This window comes from Opisthocomus hoazin, chromosome W (genome assembly GCF_030867145.1).
Source record: "Opisthocomus hoazin isolate bOpiHoa1 chromosome W, bOpiHoa1.hap1, whole genome shotgun sequence".
In the NCBI taxonomy this organism is placed as follows: Eukaryota; Metazoa; Chordata; class Aves; order Opisthocomiformes; family Opisthocomidae; genus Opisthocomus; species Opisthocomus hoazin.
This window is the reverse complement of record NC_134453.1, coordinates 17,415,963-17,431,973: the sequence shown is the minus strand read 5'-3', so window position 1 is coordinate 17,431,973 and position 16,011 is coordinate 17,415,963.

Sequence of the window (16,011 nt, the reverse complement as noted above, 5' to 3'; positions counted from 1 at the left end):
GGGCAGATGAGGCTGAGCAACAGCTTTGCAGGCTAACCCCTTTTTTGTATGAGATAACTTGAGACGCTCACATTTTCAGTGTAGGGCTGCTGGATGCACCGGGCGGCGAGCCCCGCGGTATGTTTGAAGTTTGAGGTGGCAAGGCAAGCAAGCAGCCCCACTCTCTGTGCGCCTGTGCGAGCAGTGCCTTTGGCAGACGAGGCTGAGCAACAGCTTTCCAGGCTAGCCCCTTTTTGGTACGAGATATCCTGTCACGATCGTATATACAGGTCAGGGCTGTAGGAGGCCCCCGAAGAGGATCCCCTAGGCTAAAATGAGGTTTGAGGTGGCAAGGCAAGGAAGCAGCCCCAGTCTCTGTGCGCCTCTGTGAGCAGTGCCATGGGCAGATTAGGCTGAGCAACAGCTTTGCAGGCTAACCCCTTCTTGGTAAGAGATAACTTGAGACGCTCACATTTTCAGTGTAGGGCTGCTGGATGGACCGGGCGGCGAGCCCCGCGGTATGTTTGAAGTTTGAGGTGGCAAGGCAAGCAAGCAGCCCCAGTCTCTGTGCGCCTGTGCGAGCAGTGCCTTTGGCAGACGAGGCTGAGCAACAGCTTTCCAGGCTAGCCTTATCTGGGTGAGAGCTATCTGAAGACATTCTACCTTCAGGGACAGGGCTGATGGAGGTGCCCAGTAGGGACCCCCGGGAATTTTGAAGTTTGAAGTGGCAAGGTAAGCAAGCATTCTCAGTCTCTCTGCAGCTGTACGAGCAGTGCCATGGGCACATGAGGCTGAGCAACAGCTTTCAAGGCTAGACAATTTTTATTCGAGATATCCTGAGGCGTTCGCATATTCGGGTCAGGTCCTTGGGAGGTGCCCAACAACGACCCCCTCGGCTAGGTTTGAAGTCTGCTGTGGCAAGGCAAGCAAGCAGCCCCAGTCTCTGTGCGCCTGTGCGAGCAGTGCCATGGGCAGATGAGGCTGAGCAACAGCTTTCCAGGCTAGCCCCTGTTTGATACGAGATATCCTGAGACGTTCACATTTTCGGTGCAGGGCTACTGGAGGCAATCCGGCAGGGACCCCTACGCTAGATGTGAATTTTGAGGTGTCAAGGCAAGCAAAAAACCTCAGTCACTCTGCGCGTCTGCGAGCAGTGCCATGGGCAGATGAGGCTGAGCAACAGCTGTCCAGGCTACACAATTTTGGTACGGCATATCGTGAGGCGTTCGCATATTCAGGTCAGGTCTGAGGGAGGTGCCCAGCAAAGACCCCGTAGGCTAGGTTTGAAGTTTGCGGTGGCAAGGCAAGCAAGCAGCCCCAGTCTCTGTGCGCCTGTGCGAGCAGTGCCATAGGCAGATAAGGCTGAGCAACAGCTTTCAAGGCTAGCCCCTTCATGACATAAGATATGTTGAGACGCTCGTATATTCAGGTCACAATTGCGGCAGGCGCCTGTAAAAAACCTCCTAGGCTACGTTTGAAGTTTGAGGTGGCAAGGCAAGCAAAAAACCCCAGTCTTTGTGCGCCTGTGCGAGCAGTGCCATGCGCAGATGAGGCTGAGCAACAGCTTTCCTGGCTAGCCCCTTTTTGGTACAAGATACCGTGAGATGTTCGCATTTTCGGTGCAGGGCTACTGGAGGCAATACAGCAGGGACCCCAGGGATATGTTTGAAGTTTGAGGTAGCAAGGCAAGCAAGCAGCCCCAGTCTCTGTGTGCCTGTGCGAGCAGTGCCATGGACAGATGAGGCTGAGCAACAGCTTTCCAGGCTAGCCCCTTTTTGGTACGAGATATCCTGTCACGATCGTATATACAGGTTAGGGCTGTAGGAGGCCCCCGACAAGGATCCCGTAGGCTAAAATGAGGTTTGAGGTGGCAAGGCAAGGAAGCAACCCCAGTCTCTGTGCACCTGTGTGAGCGGTGCCATGGGCAGATGAGGCTGAGCAACAACTTTCCAGGCTAGCCCCTTTTTGGTACGAGATATCCTGAGACGTTCGCATTTTCGGTGCAGGGCTGCTGGATGGAACGGACGGAGAGCCACTGGATACGTTTGAAGTTTGAGGTGGCAAGGCAAGCAAGCAGCCCCAGTCTCTGTGCGCCTGTGCGAGCAGTGCCATGGGCAGATGAGGCTGAGCAACAGCTTTCCAGGCTAGCCCCTTTTTGGTACGAGATATCCTGAGGGGTTCGCATTTTCGGTGCAGGGCTACCGGAGGCAACCAGGAAGGGACCCCAGGGATACGTTTGAAGTTTGAGGTGGCAAGGCAAGGAAGCAGCCCCAGTCTCTGTGCGCCTGTGCGAGCAGTGCCATGGGCAGATGAGACTGAGAAACAGCTTTCCAGGCTAGACCCTTCTGGGTGCAACCTATCTGAAGACATTCTACCTTTTGGGGCAGGGGTGCTGGAGGTGCCCGGCAGAGACCCCCGGGATATTTGAAGTTTGAGGTGGAAAGGTAAGCAAGCATTCTCAGTGTCTCTGCACCTGTGCGAGCAGTGCCATGGGCAGATGAGGCTGAACAACAGCTTTGCAGGCGAGCCCCTTCTTGGCATAAGATATATTGAGTAGCTCGCCTATTCGAGTCAGGATTGCAACAGGTGCCTTAAAAAACCACCTCGGTTACAATTTGAAGTCTGAGGTGGCAAGGCAAGCAAGCAGCCCCAGTCTCAGGGGCCTGTGCGAGCAGTGCCTTGGGCAGAGGACTCTGAGCAACAGCTTTCCAGGCTAGCCCCTTTTTTTTACGAGATATCCTGAGACGTTCGCATTCTCGGTGCAGGGCTACAAGAGGCAACCCGGCAGGGACCCCTACGCTACATTTGAATTTTGGGGTGGCAAGGCAAGCAAGCATTCTCAGTCTCTGTGCGCCTGTGTGAGCAGTGCCATGGGCAGAGGAGGCTGAGCAACAGCTTTCCAGGCTAGCCCCTTCTGGGTGCCAGCTATCTGAAGACGTTCTCACTTTTGGGGCAGGGCTGCTGGAGGTGCCCGGTAGGGACACCCGGGAATTTTGAAGTTTGAGGTGGCAAGGTAAGCAAGCATTCTCAGTCTCTGTGCACCTGTGCGAGCAGTGCAATGGGCAGATGAGGCTGAGCAACAGCTTTCCAGGCTAGACAATTTTGGTACGAGATATGCTGAGGCGTTTCCATATTCGGGTCAGGTCTGTGGGAAGTTCCAAACAACGACCCCCTCGGCTAGGTTTGAAGTTTGCTGTGGCAAGGCAAGCAAGCAGCCCCAGTCTCTGTGCGCCTGTGCGACCACTGCCATGGGCAGATGAGGCCGAGCAACAGCTTTCCAGGCTAGCCCCTGTTTGGTACGAGATATCCAGAGACGCTCGCAAAGTCGAGTCAGGGCTGCGGCAGGTTCCTGGCAAAGACCCCCTAGGATATGTTTGATGTTTGACGTGGCAAGGCAAGCAAGAAACCCCAGTCTCTGGGCGCCTGTGCAAGCAGTGCCATGGGCAGACGAGGCTGAGCAACAGTTCTCCAGGCTAGCCCCTTCTGGGTGTGAGCTATCTAGAGACGTTCACAGCCTCCATGCAGGGCTACTGGAGGCATCCGTCAGGGACCCCCTGGTTACGTATGAAGTTTGAGGTGGCAAGGCAAGCAAGCACCCCCAGTCTCTGTGCGCCTGTGTAAGCAGTGCCATGGGCAGAGGAGGCTGAACAACAGATTTCCAGGCTAACAATTTTGGTACGAGATATGCTGAGACGTTCACATTTTCGGTGCAGGGCTACTGGAGGCAATCCGGCAGGACCCCTACGCTACATATGAATTTTGAGATGGCAAGGCAAGAAAGAAACCTCAGACTGTGTGCACCTGTGCGACCAGTGCCATGGGCAGATGAGGCTGAGAAACAGTTTTCCAGGCTAGCCCCTTCTTGCTGTGAGATATGTGGAGACGCTCGCATATTTGGGACAGGGGTGCAGCACGAGGCCCAGCAAACACCCCCTAGGATATATTTGAAGTTTGAGGTGGCAAGGCAAGCAAGCAGCCCCAGTCTCTGTGCGCCTGTGGGAACAGTGCCATGGGCAGATGAGGCTGAGCAACAGCTTTCAAGGCTAGCCCCTTCATGACATAAGATATGTTGAGACGCTCGTATATTCAGGTCACAATTGTGGCAGGCGCCTGTAAAAATCGTCCTAGGCTACGTTTGAAGTTTCAGGTGGCAAGGCAAGCAAGCAACCCCAGTGTCTGTGCACCTGTGTGAGCGGTGCCATGGGCAGATGAGGCTGAGCAACAACTTTCCAGGCTAACCCCTTTTTGGTACGAGATATCCAGAGACGTTCGCATTTTTGGTGCAGGGCTACCGGAAGCAACCAGGAAGGGACCCCAGGGATACGTTTGAAGTTTGAGGTGGCAAGGCAAGCAAGCAGCCCCAGTCTCTGTGCGCCTGTGCGAGCAGTGCCATGGGCAGACGAGGCTGAGCAACAGCTTTCCAGGCTAGACCCTTCTGGGTGCAACCTATCTGAAGACATTCTACCTTTTGGGGCAGGGGTGCTGGAGGTGCCCGGCAGAGACCCCCGGGATATTTGAAGTTTGAGCTGGAAAGGTAAGCAAGCATTCTCAGTGTCTCTGCACCTGTGCGAGCAGTGCCATGGGCAGAGGACTCTGAGCAACAGCTTTCCAGGCTAGCCCCTTTTTTTTACGAGATATCCTGAGACATTCGCATTCTCAGTGCAGGGCTACAAGAGGCAACCCGGCAGGGACCCCTACGCTACATTTGAATTTTGGGGTGGCAAGGCAAGCAAAAAACCCCAGTCTCTGTGCGCCTGTGCGAGCAGTGCCATGGGCAGAGGAGGCTGAGCAACAGCTTTCCAGGCTAGCCCCTTCTGGGTGCCAGCTATCTGAAGACGTTCTCACTTTTGGGGCAGGGCTGCTGGAGGTGCCCGGTAGGGACACCCGGGAATTTTGAAGTTTGAGGTGGCAAGGTAAGCAAGCATTCTCAGTCTCTGTGCACCTGTGCGAGCAGTGCAATGGGCAGATGAGGCCGAGCAACAGCTTTCCAGGCTAGACAATTCTGGTACGAGATATGCTGAGGCGTTTCCATATTTGGGTCAGGTCTGTGGGACGTTCCCAACAACGACCCCCTCGGCTAGGTTTGAAGTTTGCTGTGGCAAGGCAAACAAGCAGCCCCAGTCTCTGTGCGCCTGTGCGACCACTGCCATGGGCAGATGAGGCCGAGCAACAGCTTTCCAGGCTAGCCCCTGTTTGGTACGAGATATCCAGAGACGCTCGCAAAGTCGAGTCAGGGCTGCGGCAGGTTCCTGGCAAAGACCCCCTAGGATATGTTTGATGTTTGACGTGGCAAGGCAAGCAAGAAACCCCAGTCTCTGGGCGCCTGTGCAAGCAGTGCCATGGGCAGACGAGGCTGAGCAACAGTTTTCCAGGCTAGCCCCTTCTGGGTGCGAGCTATCTGAAGACATTCTACCTTTTGGGGCAGGGGTGCTGGAGGTGCCCGGCAGAGACCCCCGGGATATTTGAAGTTTGAGGTGGAAAGGTAAGCAAGCATTCTCAGTCTCTCTGCACCTGTGCGAGCAATGCCTTGGGCAGAGGACTCTGAGCAACAGCTTTCCAGGCTAGCCCCTTTTTTTTACGAGATATCCTGAGACATTCGCATTCTCAGTGCAGGGCTACAAGAGGCAACCCGGCAGGGACCCCTACGCTACATTTGAATTTTGGGGTGGCAAGGCAAGCAAAAAACCCCAGTCTCTGTGCGCCTGTGTGAGCAGTGCCATGGGCAGAGGAGGCTGAGCAACAGCTTTCCAGGCTAGCCCCTTCTGGGTGCCAGCTATCTGAAGACGTTCTCACTTTTGGGGCAGGGCTGCTGGAGGTGCCCGGTAGGGACACCCGGGAATTTTGAAGTTTGAGGTGGCAAGGTAAGCAAGCATTCTCAGTCTCTATGCACCTGTGCGAGCAGTGCAATGGGCAGATGAGGCTGAGCAACAGCTTTCCAGGCTAGACAATTCTGGTACGAGATATGCTGAGGCGTTTCCATATTTGGGTCAGGTCTGTGGGACGTTCCCAACAGCGACCCCCTCGGCTAGGTTTGAAGTTTGCTGTGGCAAGGCAAACAAGCAGCCCCAGTCTCTGTGCGCCTGTGCGACCACTGCCATGGGCAGATGAGGCCGAGCAACAGCTTTCCAGGCTAGCCCCTGTTTGCTACGAGATATCCAGAGACGCTCGCAAAGTCGAGTCAGGGCTGCGGCAGGTTCCTGGCAAAGACCCCCTAGGATATGTTTGATGTTTGACGTGGCAAGGCAAGCAAGAAACCCCAGTCTCTGTGCGCCTGTGCGACCACTGCCATGGGCAGATGAGGCCGAGCAACAGCTTTCCAGGCTAGCCCCTGTTTGGTACGAGATATCCAGAGACGCTCGCAAAGTCGAGTCAGGGCTGCGGCAGGTTCCTGGCAAAGACCCCCTAGGATATGTTTGATGTTTGACGTGGCAAGGCAAGCAAGAAACCCCAGTCTCTGGGCGCCTGTGCAAGCAGTGCCATGGGCAGACGAGGCTGAGCAACAGTTTTCCAGGCTAGCCCCTTCTGGGTGCGAGCTATCTGAAGACATTCTACCTTTTGGGGCAGGGGTGCTGGAGGTGCCCGGCAGAGACCCCCGGGATATTTGAAGTTTGAGGTGGAAAGGTAAGCAAGCATTCTCAGTCTCTCTGCACCTGTGCGAGCAATGCCTTGGGCAGAGGACTCTGAGCAACAGCTTTCCAGGCTAGCCCCTTTTTTTTACGAGATATCCTGAGACATTCGCATTCTCAGTGCAGGGCTACAAGAGGCAACCCGGCAGGGACCCCTACGCTACATTTGAATTTTGGGGTGGCAAGGCAAGCAAAAAACCCCAGTCTCTGTGCGCCTGTGCGAGCAGTGCCATGGGCAGAGGAGGCTGAGCAACAGCTTTCCAGGCTAGCCCCTTCTGGGTGCCAGCTATCTGAAGACGTTCTCACTTTTGGGGCAGGGCTGCTGGAGGTGCCCGGTAGGGACACCCGGGAATTTTGAAGTTTGAGGTGGCAAGGTAAGCAAGCATTCTCAGTCTCTGTGCACCTGTGCGAGCAGTGCAATGGGCAGATGAGGCCGAGCAACAGCTTTCCAGGCTAGACAATTCTGGTACGAGATATGCTGAGGCGTTTCCATATTTGGGTCAGGTCTGTGGGACGTTCCCAACAACGACCCCCTCGGCTAGGTTTGAAGTTTGCTGTGGCAAGGCAAACAAGCAGCCCCAGTCTCTGTGCGCCTGTGCGACCACTGCCATGGGCAGATGAGGCCGAGCAACAGCTTTCCAGGCTAGCCCCTGTTTGGTACGAGATATCCAGAGACGCTCGCAAAGTCGAGTCAGGGCTGCGGCAGGTTCCTGGCAAAGACCCCCTAGGATATGTTTGATGTTTGACGTGGCAAGGCAAGCAAGAAACCCCAGTCTCTGGGCGCCTGTGCAAGCAGTGCCATGGGCAGACGAGGCTGAGCAACAGTTTTCCAGGCTAGCCCCTTCTGGGTGCGAGCTATCTGAAGACATTCTACCTTTTGGGGCAGGGGTGCTGGAGGTGCCCGGCAGAGACCCCCGGGATATTTGAAGTTTGAGGTGGAAAGGTAAGCAAGCATTCTCAGTCTCTCTGCACCTGTGCGAGCAATGCCTTGGGCAGAGGACTCTGAGCAACAGCTTTCCAGGCTAGCCCCTTTTTTTTACGAGATATCCTGAGACATTCGCATTCTCAGTGCAGGGCTACAAGAGGCAACCCGGCAGGGACCCCTACGCTACATTTGAATTTTGGGGTGGCAAGGCAAGCAAAAAACCCCAGTCTCTGTGCGCCTGTGTGAGCAGTGCCATGGGCAGAGGAGGCTGAGCAACAGCTTTCCAGGCTAGCCCCTTCTGGGTGCCAGCTATCTGAAGACGTTCTCACTTTTGGGGCAGGGCTGCTGGAGGTGCCCGGTAGGGACACCCGGGAATTTTGAAGTTTGAGGTGGCAAGGTAAGCAAGCATTCTCAGTCTCTATGCACCTGTGCGAGCAGTGCAATGGGCAGATGAGGCTGAGCAACAGCTTTCCAGGCTAGACAATTCTGGTACGAGATATGCTGAGGCGTTTCCATATTTGGGTCAGGTCTGTGGGACGTTCCCAACAGCGACCCCCTCGGCTAGGTTTGAAGTTTGCTGTGGCAAGGCAAACAAGCAGCCCCAGTCTCTGTGCGCCTGTGCGACCACTGCCATGGGCAGATGAGGCCGAGCAACAGCTTTCCAGGCTAGCCCCTGTTTGGTACGAGATATCCAGAGACGCTCGCAAAGTCGAGTCAGGGCTGCGGCAGGTTCCTGGCAAAGACCCCCTAGGATATGTTTGATGTTTGACGTGGCAAGGCAAGCAAGAAACCCCAGTCTCTGGGCGCCTGTGCAAGCAGTGCCATGGGCAGACGAGGCTGAGCAACAGCTTTCCAGGCTAACCGCTTCTTGGTAAGAGATAACCGGAGACGTTCAGATTTTCAGTGCAGGGCTGGTGGATGCACCAGGGAGAGAGCCCCGGGTTACGTTTTAAATTTGAGGTGTCAAGGCAAGCAAGCAGCCCCAGTCTCTGTGCAGATTTGAGAGCAGTGCCGTGGGCAGATGAGGCTGAGCAACAGCTTTCCAGGCTAACACCTTCTGAGTTTGAGCTATCTGGAGACATTTGCACCTTCGGTGTAGGTCTGCTGGAGGCACCTGTAAGGAAGTCCCGGGCTACGTTTGAAGACTGAGGTGTCAAGGCAAGCAAGCAGCCCCAGTCTCTGTGAATCTGTGCGAGCAGTGTTATGGGCAGATGAGGCTGAGCAACACCTTTCAAGGGTAGCCCCTTCTGGGTGTGAGCTATCTGAAGGCATTCGCATATTCTTTGCAGGGCTGCTGGAGGGACCCAGCAGGGAGCCCCGGGCTACGTTTGAAGTTTGAGGTGGCAAGGCAAGCAAGCAGCCCCAGGCTCTGTGCGCCTGTGCAAGCAGTGCCATGGGCAGATGAGGCTGAGCAGCAGCTTTCCAGACTAGCCCATTCTTGGTAAGAGATATCTAGAGATGTTCGCATTTTTGGTGAAAGGCTGCTGGATGCTGCCAGCAGTGATCCCCGACCTATGTTTGAAGATCGAGGTGACAAGGCAAGCAAGCAGCCCCAGTCTCTCTGTGAGCCTGTGCGAGCAGTGGCATGGGCAGATGAGGATGAACAACAGATTTCCAGGCTAGCCCCTTCTGGGTGTGATCTTTCTAGAGACGTTCGCATATTAGTGTCAGGGCTGTGGGACGGGCCTGGCAAGGACCCCCTAGGCTACGTTTTAAGTTTGAGGTGGCAAGGCAAGCAAGCAGCCCCAGTCTCTGTGCGCCTGTGCGAGCAGTGCCAAGGGCAGATGAGGCTGAGCAACAGCTTTCCAGGCTAAACCATTCTTGGTACGAGATATCCTGAGACATTCTCATTTTCGGTGCGGGGCTGCTGGAGGCACCTGGCAGGGAGTCCTGGGCTACGTTTGAAGTTTGAGGTGGCAAGGCAAGCAAGCAGCCCCAGTCTCTGTGCGCCTGTGTGAGGAGTGCCATGGGCAGATGAGGCTGAGCAACAACTTTCCAGGCTAGCCCCTTCTCGTTTAGAGACATCCTGATATGTTCCCATATTCAGGCCAGGGCTGTGGGAGGCCCCCTGCAAGGACACCCTAGGCTGCGTTTGAGGTTTGAGGTGGCAAGGCAAGCAAGCAGCCCCAGTCTCTGTGCGCCCGTGTGAGCAGTGCCATGGGCAGATGAGGCTGAGCAACAGCTTTCCAGGCTAAACCCTTGTTGGTACGAGATATCCTAAGACTTTCTCATTTTCAGTGTGGGGCTGCTGGAGGCACCTGGCAGGGAGTCCCGGGATACGTTTGAAGACTGAGGCGGCAAGGCAAGGCAGCAGCCCCAGTCTCTGTGCGTCTGTGCGAGCAGTGCCATGGGCAGATGAGGCTGAGCAATAGCTTTCCAGGCTAGTCCCTTCTGGGTGCGAGCTATCTGGAGACGTTCGAATATTAGGGTCAGGGCTGATGGAGGCACCCTGCAGGGACCCCCTCGTAACGTCTGAAGACTAAGGTGTCAAGTCAAGCAAGCAGCCCCAGTCTCTGAGCGCCTGTGCGAGCAGTGCCATGGGCAGATGAGGCTGAGCAACAGCTTTCCAGGCTAACCCCTTCTTAGTAACATATAACCCGAGACATTCAAATTTTCAGTGCAGGGCTGCTGGATGGACCGGATGGAGAGCCCCGGGCTACATTTGAAGTTTGAGGTGGCAAGGGAAGCAAGCAGAACCAGTCTCTGTGTGCCTGTGCGAGCAGTGCCATGGGCAGATGAGGCCGAGCAACAGCTTTCCAGGCTAAAGCCTTCTTGGTACGAGATATCCTCAGACGTTCGCATTATCCGTGCAGGGGTGCTGGAGGGACCCAGCAGGGAGCCCCGGGCTACGTTTGAAGTTTGAGTTGGCAAGGAAAGCAAGCAGCCCCTGTCTCTGTGCATTTTTGAGAGCAGTGCCATGGGCAGATGAGGCTGAGCAACAGCTTTCCAGGCTAGCCCCCTCTGGTTTCGAGCTATCTGGAGACATTTGCACCTTTGGTGCAGGGCTGCTGGAGGCACCCAGCAAAGACCCCCGGGCTACATTTGAAGTTTGAGGTGGCAAGGTAAGCAAGCAGCCCCAGTTTCTGTGCGCCTGTGCGAGCAGTGCCATGGGCAGATGAGGCTGAGCAACAGTTTTCCAGGCTAAACCCTTCTTGGTAAGAGATATCCTGAGACATTCACATTTTCGGTGCAGGGCTGCTAGAGGCACCCGGCTGGGACACCCGGGTTAAGTTTGAAGTTTAAGGTGGCAAGACAAGCAAGAAGCCCCAGTCTTTGTGCATCTATGCGAGCAGTGCAATGGGCAGATGAGGCTGAACAACACCTCTCAAGGCTGGCCCCTTCGGTTTGCGAGGTATCTGGAGATGTTCTCACATTTGGGGCAGGGCTGCTGGAGGCACCCGGCTGGGACACCTGGGCTATGTTTGAAGTTTTAAGGTGGCAAAGCAAGCAAGAAGCCCAGTCTCTGTGCGCCTGTGTGAGCAGTGCCATGGGCAGCTGAGTCGGAGCAACAGCTTTCCAGGCTAGCCCGTTCTTGGTAAGAGATATCCTGAGACGCTCGCATATTTGGTACAGGGGTGCGGCAGGCACCCGGCAAAGACCCCCTAGGAAACGTTTGAAGATTGAGGGGGCAAGGCAAGCAAGCAGCCTCAGTATCTGTGCGTCTGTGTGAGCAGTGCCATGGGCAGATGAGGCTGAGCAACAGCTTTCCAGGCTAGCCCCTTCTGGGTGCGAGGTATCTGGAGATGTTCACATATTAAGGTTAGGGCTGATGGAGGCACTTGGCAGGGACCCCCTGGTTACGTTTGAAGTTTGAGGTGGCAAGGCAAGCAAGCAGCCCTAGTCTCTGTGCGCCTGTGTGAGCAGTGCCATGGGCAGATGAGGCTGAGCAACAGCTTTCCAGGCTAGCACCTTCTCGTTAACAGATATCCTGGAACGTTCGCATATTAACGTCAGGGCTGTGGAATGGGCCCAGCAAGGACCTCCTAGGCTACGTTTGAAGTTTGAGGTGGCAAGGCAAGCAAGCAGCCTCAGTATCTGTGCGTCTGTGCGAGCAGTGCCATGTGCAGATGAGGCTGAGCAACAGCTTCCCAGGCTAGCCCCTTCTGGGTGCGATCTTTCTAGAGACGTTCGCATGTTAGGTGCAGGTCTGCCTGAAGCATCCTGCAGGGATCGTCGGGCTACGTTAGAAGTTTGAGGTGGCAAGGCAAGCATCAGCCCCAGTGTTTGTGCTCCTGTGAGAGCAGTGCCATGGGAGATGAGGCTGAGCAACACCTTTCAAGGCTAGCGCCTTCTGGGTGCGAGCTATCTGGAGACGTTCTCATATTCGGGGCAGGGCTGCTGGAGGCACCCAGCTGGGACTCCCGGGCTATGTTTGAAGTTTAAGGTGGCAAGGCAAGCAAGAAGCCCCACTCTGTGCATCTGTGCGAGCAGTGCCAGGGGCAGATGAGGCTGAGCAACACCTTTCCAGGCTAGCCCCTTCTTGGTAAGATATATCCTGAGACGCTCGCATATTGAGGACAGGGGTGTGGCAGGCGCCTGGTGAAGACCCCCTAGGCTACGTTTGAAGTTTGAGGTGGCAAGGCAACCAAGCAGCCCCAGTCTCTGTGCGCCTGTGCGAGCAGTGCCATGGGCAGGTGAGTGAGCAACAGCTTTCCAGGCTAAACCCTTCTTGGTACGAGATATCCTGAAACTTTCGCATTCTCCGTGCAGGGGTGCTGGAAGGACCCAGCAGGGAGCCCTGGGCTACGTTTGAAGTTTGAGGTGGCAAGGCAAGCAAGCACTCTCAGTCTGTGTGCGCCTGTGTGAGCAGTGCCATGGGCAGATAAGGCTGAACAACAGCTTTCAAAGATAGCCCCTTTTTGGTACGAGATATCCTACGACGTTCGAATATTCGGGTCAGGGCTGTGGGAGGCCCCCTGCCAAGGACCCCCTAGGCTACGTTTGAGGTTTGATGTGGCAAGGCAAGCAAGCAGCTCCAGTCTGTGTGCATCTGTACGAGCAGTGCCATGGGCAGATGAGGCTGAGCAACAGCTTTTCAGGCTAACCCCTTCTTTGTAACAGATAACCCGAGACATTCACTTTTTCAGTGCAGGGCTGCTGGATGGACCGGGCAGAGAACCCCGGGCTACATTTGAAGTTTGAGTTGGCAAGGCAAGCAAGCAGCCCCAGTCTCTGTGCATCTGTGAGAGTAGTGCCGTGGGAAGATGAGGCTGAGCAACAGCTTTCCAGGCTAGCCCCTTCTGGTTTCGAGCTATCTGGAGACATTTGCACCTTCGGTACAGGGCTGCTGGAGGCACCCGGCTGGGACACCCGGGCTATGTTTGAAGTTTAAGGTGGCAAGGGAAGCAAGAAGTCCCAGTCTCTGTGTGCCTGTGCGAGCAGTGCCATGGGCAGATGAGGCGGAGTAACAGCTTTCCAGGCTAACCCCTTCTTGGTAACATATAATCCGAGACATTCAACTATTCAGTGCAGGGCTGCTGGATGGACCGGATGGAGAGCCCCGGGCTACATTGGAAGTTTGACGTGGCAAGGGAAGCAAGCAGACCGACTCTCTGTGCGCCTGTGCGAGCAGTGCCATGGGCAGATGAGGCTGAGCAACAGCTTTCCAGGCTAAACCCTTCTTGGAACGAGATATCCTCAGACGTTCGCATTGTCCGTGCAGGGGTGCTGGAGGGACCCAGCAGGGAGCCCCGGGCTACGTTTGAAATTTAAGGTGGCAAGGCAAGCAAGCAGCCCCAGTCTCTGTGCGCCTGTGCGAGCAGTGCCGTGGGCAGATGAGGCTGAGCAACAGTTTTCCAGGCTAGCCCCTTTTTGGTACGAGATATCCTGAGACATTCTCATTTTCGGTGCGGGGCTGCTGGAGGCACATGGCAGGGAGTCCCGGGATACGTTTGAAGATTGAGGTGGCAAAGCAGCAAGAAGCCCCAGTCTCTGTGCATCTGTGTGAGCAGTGCCATGGGCAGATGAGGCTGAGCAACAGCTTTCCAGGCTAGCCCCTTCTTGGTAAGAGATATCCTCGGACGTTCGCATATTAAGGTCAGGGCTGTGGAATGGGCCTGGGAAGGACCTCCTAGGCTACGTTTGAAGTTTGAGGTGGCAAGGCAAGCAAGCAGCCCCAGTATCTGTGCGTCTGTGCGAGCAGTGCCAAGGGCGGACGAGGCTGAGGAACAGCTTCCCAGGCTAGCCCCTTCTGGGTGTGATCTTTCTAGAGACGTTCGCATTTTCGGTGCAGTTCTGCCTGAGGCGCCCTGCAGGGATCCTCGGGCTACGTTTGAAGTTTGAGGTGACAAGGCAAGCAAGCAGCCCCAGTCTTTGAGCACGTGTGCAAGCAGTGCCATGGGCACATGAGGCTGAGCAACAGCTTTCCAGGCTAACCGCTTCTTGGTAAGAGATAACCCGAGACGTTCACATTTTCAGTGCACGGCTGCTGGATGGACCAGGGAGAGAGCCCCGGGCTACGTTTGAAATTTGAGGTGTCAAGGCAAGCAAGCATCCCCAGTCTCTGTGTGCCTGTGCGAGCAGTGCCATGGGCAGATGAGGCTGAGCAACACCTTTCAAGGGTATCCCCTTCTGGGTGTGAGCTATCTGAAGACATTCGCATATTCTTTGCAGGGCTGCTGGAGGGACCCAGCAGGGAGCCCCGGGCTACGTTTGAAGATTGAGGTGGCAAGGCAAGCAAGCAGCCCCAGTCTCTGTGCGCCTGTGCGAGCAGTGCCATGGGCAGATGAGGCTGAGCAACAGCTTTCCAGGCTAAACCATTCTTGGTAATAGATTAATTGAGACGTACATATTTCCAGTGTAGGGCTGCTGGAGGGACCCAGCAGGGAGCCCCGGGCTACGTTTGAAGATTGAGGTGGCAAGGCAAGCAAGCAGCCCCAGTCTCTGTGCGCATGTGTGAGCAGTGTCATGGGCAGATGAGGCTGAGCAACAGCTTTCCAGGCTAAACCATTCTTGGTAATAGATTAATTGAGACGTACATATTTCCAGTGTAGGGCTGCTAGAGGGACCCAGCAGGGACCCCTGGGCTACGTTAGAAGTTTGAGGTGGCAAGGCAAGCATCAGCCCCAGTGTTTGTGCTCCTGTGAGAGCAGTGCCATGGGCAGATGAGGCTGAGCAACAGTTTTCCATGCTAAACCCTTCTTGGTACGAGATATCCTGAGACGTTCGCATTCTCCTTGCAGGGGTGCTGGAGGGACCCAGCAGGGAGCCCCGGGTTACGTTTGAAGTTTGAGGTTGCTAGGCAAGCAAGCAGCCCCACTATCTGGGCGCCTGTGTGAGCATTGCCATGGGCACATGAGTGAGCAACAGCTTTCTAGGCTAAACCCTTCTTGGTACGACATATCCTGAGACATTCTCATTTTCAGTGCGGGGCTGCTGGATGATAGAGAGGATTGTAAGAAATGTGAAATATCTTTTGATAGTAGGTGTATGTGTTTTGGCCTGCATAATGATTCAGTGCTGCAAGTGCTGTAATCGATTATGTTGGCAATGTAAGAATGGACTGATCTGATGATTACGAAGACTTTTTGATCTAAAAGAAGCAAAAGTCTTAAAAGAAAAGGGGGGAATGATAGAGGGGATTGTAAGAAATGTGAAACTATAACAAAAAGCCTGAATATTTTCTAGTTTTTAGTAGTCTTTAGTACTGTAACTTGTATTTCTGCATGCATAGTGATCTAACGATGTAACTGTTACACTAATCCCTGTTTTCTCATTAAGGAATGTAGTGGAGGGACATGGGCACAAGCTATCACTTAGTCGTTAGACAAAATAATTAAGTGAAACAAAAGTGGTCTTGATTCTCGGCAAATAATTGGGATAATTGTGGGATAAAAGAGACTCCTAAATAACTCTACTCCAGACAGCTCAGCCTTGGGAGGGCAAATGCGCTAAGCTACAGAGATAAGGAGGCACCAAGAGAGCAACAAGACCGGAGCAAAACAACCTGAAGGACATGATATACGTGATGCTAGAACTGAGTTTGCGCAGAAACAAATGTCAATCAGTGAACAGCGTGATGAAGAGGATGGGCCTTCATCTTGGGACCCCCGAAGACCACCCAAAGATACTAACAGACATGCGTGAAAGATATTTACATATGCTAATTAGTTCCTACAAATATAATGAATAATTACCTGTGTGATTGCATTTAACCTGAAGCAACAGGCTGTCTGGCGCGCACGTTTGGAGGAGAACTCCCCCGTGTGCCCGGCGCCGCAATAAAGAATACCTGCTTAACAGTATACATTGTACTGTTAGGTTTTTCTTACCGGATCTTCGAATCACGGAGGCACCTGGCAGGGAGTCCCGCGATACGTTTGAGGATTGAGGTGGCAAGGCAAGCAAGCAGCCCCAGGCTCTGTGCGTCTGTGCGAGCAGTGCCATGGGCAGATGAGGCTGAGAAACAGCTTTGCAGGCTAGCCCGTTCTTGGTAAGAGATATCCTGAGACATTTGCATTTTCGTTGCAGGGCTGCTGGAGG